General features: G+C 43.3%; 1 non-coding gene across 1 annotated transcript; it reads left to right on the forward strand.

Moving 5' to 3' along the window:
* The first annotated feature begins 2,016 nt into the window (after positions 1 to 2,016).
* Positions 2,017 to 2,123, forward strand: LOC141603743 (small nucleolar RNA R71). The gene has a single exon (XR_012525600.1). It is a non-coding gene; the product is annotated as a small nucleolar RNA R71 (small nucleolar RNA).
* Positions 2,124 to 5,025: the final 2,902 nt, after the last annotated feature.

The raw sequence follows: 5,025 nt of genomic DNA on the forward strand, positions 1-5,025 counted from the left end.
TCCTCCTTCTTGCTCCCGATCCGGGGCGGAGGGGTTAACACAGCAATAGATATAGGGACAGGTAATTCAGGAAGCACAATATACGATTTCTTTTCAGAAACCGTGTTACAGGTGACAGGGCCACATGGCATCCCTTTTCTTAGCCGGTGGGCAAAAACAATAGAGTGCTTTCCCACTTTGAAGGTCAAGGTTCCTAAACCGACGTCGATGATCGCACCCAGCGGTGTGCGAAATGGCCTACCCAAAATGATGGGAATATGGTCATCCTCAGGCATGTCAAGGACAACAAAGTCGACAGGGAAGAAAAACTTCCCTATCTGGACGGGTATGTCCTCTAGGACTCCTATGGGCTCGACCGCAGATCGGTCAGCCATCTGGACTGTCATCTCAGTAATAGCAAACCTGGTCAGTTTAAGCTTCCTAGCTAGACTCAAGGGCATGACACTTATGCTAGCCCCTAAATCACATAAAGCCTTTTCGATAGAAAAGGTACCTATGCTACAAGGGACGGAAAAACTGCCTGGGTCCTCTAACTTAAGGGGCGCAGTGTGAGACAGATAAGAACAAGACTCCTTGGTAAGTGCGACAGTGTGCCTTGTTTCAAGTGACCGCTTTTTAGACAACAAATTTGTTTCATAAATTTGGTGTAAGCGGGTACTTGGTTAACTAGCTCAAGGAAGGGGACTTGCACATTCAGACTACGGATAACTTTCTCAAACTTCTTTGAAAGATACTGTTCCTTGGTTGGCACGAGTCTCTCCGGATATGGGGTTGTAAGGAGCACCTTAGCCCTCTCCTCCATTCGCGCGCCGCGTCCTTGGACTTTGGCTGAAAGTCCGTCACCTTCTCCTTGTTGAAGCTAGACCCTTCCTCAGACCGTCTCAAATGAGACCCATTGACCGTCATTGGATCGAACTTCGGAGCCGGGACCGACCCATCAGCACTCGGGTCTGCCCCTAAAATCTTCGGGATCTGTGGTACCCGAAACAAGTGGTCTCGTAAATTATTTGGCATTAAAGGACGAGACACTTCAATATCAGCGATGATAGTGGTCGATCGACCACCTTCCTCGATCGATCGACCGGTATGCACGATTCGAAGCTCCGGAACCCGTATTTGATCGATCGACTAGGGATATCGATCGATCGATCGAAATTCTGCGAGACTCCTTTTTCTTTGATTTGTTCGTTGAAGCTTTCTCTTTGCTTGTTTCTGGCTCATCTTTCCCAACAGCATCCTCAATCATAGCAGGACCGTCAAGGGTGGACCCGCTCCTCAATGTGATGGCATTTAGGGTCTCCTTTTGTTCGGGTTGAGTGGGTAAGTGCCCGGGAGCTCGAGTGTTGCTTTTGCTAGCTAGTTGAGCAATTTGGCTCTCAAGTAACTTCATCCCGGCCTCTCTTGCTTGGGACTCCTTTAGCAGCAGATTCTTAAGCTCGGTAAAAACTCAGAATTTTGTGATTGTTCTTGCGGCACATAAGGAGGCTTAAGTGCTCTTTGTTGCTTTTGATGAGGTGGAACATACAGCTTCTTTGTGGCGGAGGTTGAGTTGGGTTTTGGACATTCGGCTCCTCCAACTCAAGTTCGGATGCGGTGGCTCGTAGTATGAGTTGTTCTGCCTATAGTGTTGAAAAGCAAAGACAAGATTCAAAGGGACTAGGGCAGTTCTTCGAGACATGGCCCTCAACTCCACACCTTTCACAGACGAACGGACCGTCCTGCACAGCATTGACTTGGTACATCCCACCTTTAGATGCTCCCCCTAGCTCATATTTGTCGAATCTCGCAAAGAAGAGCCTCAAGTGCAAAGAACAGAGGATGATTCAGCAGCTCTCCTCCGGTTCCCTCTCGAATTCCCATACTCGGCCTTGTGGGTAGCTAGATCGTCAATGATCTTCCACCCCTTGGTTGCTCCTAAATTTTCAGCAAATCTCCCATTGGTCGCAAAGCATCCAAAATGGCCCTCGATCGTCGTACAACCCATTGTAGAAATGATTGCACAAACTCCACTTAGCAAACCCATGGTGCGGTATGGTTCGCACCAACTTCTTGAATCGGACCCATGCCTCATGGAAATTTTCATCTGGCCCTTGTTTAAAGCCCGTGATCTGAGCTCTAATGGCGATCGTCCTTGAAGCAGAAAAGTACTTCTTGTAGAACGCCAATGCCAATGTATTCCGTCGGTGATCTCCAAAGCGGCTCGGTCCGGATCTCTATACCATTCCCTTGCAAAGCATCGCGAAGGGAGAAGATAAACATAGTTTCCTTGATCCGGTCCGGGTCACGGTGGTGGGGGAATAGAGCGCGAGTGAGTCAATGAAGGTCTCCATATGTTTAGCCGCATCTTCATTTTTGACTCCCCGAATCGGTTTCTCTCTACCATAGTGATGTAGGCGGGCTTTGGTTCGAACTTTCGGCTTCTCCGGTAGTTCGAATCCCTTATATAAGTTCGCGGCCGTCGGCTCAGAAAAACTAGCTATACTCGCTTCCTCGGCCATGACCGAAAATTCGGAGAAGTAATTGTTTCAGCCGAAGAGGTGGGTGAAGACTGTTGGTCTTCCTCAAACAGATCGTGCTCGAGATAGCTTGACGAGTATTGACTCTTCCTCTGTCGACAATATCCTTCGTGCTCGTCTCAACCCGCGCAAAGATTTCTCTATCTCGAGTCAAATGGTAGTAATTCTCCACCCCGTGACTGCGCATAAGATGAAACTACAACAAGAATATAAGAAAAGTTTAAGGAACAAAAGTCCCTTAAACCGAGAAAGACCGAAAATAAAAACAACTAAAATTAGGACTATTGCCTCCCAAGAACGGCGCCAAAATTTGATACCCGTCATTTGTGAGTACCAAAGATAAAATTTATAAACTCCTATTAAGACTAACCTAGGCTAGTGGTAACAGGGTCGATCCACAAGGAGGCAGTTGTAAATTCTAGTTGTTCTATGATCGAGTCTAAGGTACTATTATGGGGTTGAATTGAGTTGGTCTAAGTCTAAAGATAACAAACCTAATAAACGAAATAAACAGATAAGAGAAAGGTACTAGGATGGTCGGGTCATTACAGCTACGGCGGCAGCAAACTAGGTCGGTCTGAATTAAACACAAGTAAGGCGGGAAATAAGAGGTCCTCTCGGTCCACTCCTAACAAATAGCATCTCTCGATCTCGCTATAGGTCCCTAATGTCACTAATACTAACTTTCGTCCTGAAAAGTGACTAATGGTCTAAACTATACCTATCTTTCGATCTTAGCACAGTTTAGTCGAATTAATTGACGGTCAAATAACCTTCCCTATCTTTCGATCTAATGGGTCGGTCACAAAAGAGGTATCTAACTGGTCGCATGCATTCGATTCGTTAAATACAAGTTTAAAAACAATTAAAACGAAGATAACCTTACAAGATCAGTGGATCGACCAACAATGTCAGTCGATCGACGACACGCGGTTCGATCCGTGTCTAACCTATTGCCGCCTAGCCATAAATCGCCTACATCCTAGCACAAGCTATTTAGCTACTCATGGCAATGATGAAAACTACAACAACGCTAAAGATTAAGACTAAAGGATTCATGCTTGAATTGATAAAGAAAACAATAAACATGAACGATAAATCGGCTTAGGGAATTAACTAACAATTCTATACTAACGAAAATAAAGAAGAACAGGAATTAGGGCAGAGGAATACCGAGATTTCAAAGGAAGATTAAGATTAAGAACTGAAAGATCCGATGCAAAGTCGATATATCAAACCCTAATTCGGAAATAAGCTAGAACTAAAAATCTTTATCTCGTGATATGAAACTTGATGATAAAAACTGAAAGTTATGTTACGTTATATAGCCAATAAGCGCAACAACTATTTCCTAAAACCTAAACTTCACGGGCCTTGAGTTTCTCAATCTTTTAATTCCGTCGGAATCGAAAATCGTCGATCGACTACTCAGGTGGTCGATCGATCGCTCCTCAAAGAATGATGAGGTTCGGAATCCGATAGGTGGTCGATCGATCGATGTGGATGGTCGATCGACCGGATTAGCTCGCTACTTGACTTCTTTATTCTTCGTGGACTTGTCTTTTGGGCCTTGGATCGCGCACCAAGCTCGTTCCTTAAGCAATTTCTTCACGTCATTTACAATGCAGCTTACTCGGGGACGGATTTGGCTTGATTTCCCGCTAAATTCTCCACATTTCTGCAATAAAGTACAAAAGCACGAAAGTAGAGGAAAATAGAGAAATATATATGGGCATATATAGCACAATTGAGCTCTGAAATGCGTGTAAAAAGAGATGTAAAACATCATATAAATGACACGCATCATCATGTTTAGACATGAAGTTTAGTGGGAGAAACTGTCTTTCATGTTAATGTCATATTACTCATTGAGAATGACATGCTGACACTACCATCTATGAAGGAGTGTTTTGGTTTTTCAATTCTCGATGAAAGTTGACATGATGCATTCTAAAATTCCAAATCTATTATGACATAGGGAAATTTAGATTGGCACTTAGATAAGTATCTTATGTTGATAAGATTCTTTATTTGTTTAATATCAACATTTGTTGAGAATGTTATTCATATTGATGAAAGTGGAGTTACTATGATAGAGTCATAGTCATTCACTGAACCCAATGAGTTGTCGATCACATGAAATCAATTGCTAATGATTCCGCCATTAGAACGATCATGTATGCCAATATATGCACATGCCCTGATGAATCATATGCTTGGAGCAAAATGAGTCAATGACAAGTTGTTTTATATGAAGGTCATTTGAAAGCCTGCAAGAACATCTAATTTAAATTCTTGAGAAGAACTGAGGATCCGTTCTTGTGTTTGGATGAATACTAAGTTGTGTGTTGAAGGGTTACACAAACTCTAGTTTCCGAACATATAAGGGTTTATCGAAATCCTAGGCTGATTATTGACTCAGAAGTTAATGACTAGAAAAATGTTTTATTATCAATCATTGCAAGTTCTACCAATGGAGCCTGAGTTCATTGTGATAAAGTGGTTTATA

The sequence above is a fragment of the Silene latifolia genome, chromosome 9 (assembly GCF_048544455.1).
Source record: "Silene latifolia isolate original U9 population chromosome 9, ASM4854445v1, whole genome shotgun sequence".
Taxonomy (NCBI): Eukaryota; Viridiplantae; Streptophyta; class Magnoliopsida; order Caryophyllales; family Caryophyllaceae; genus Silene; species Silene latifolia.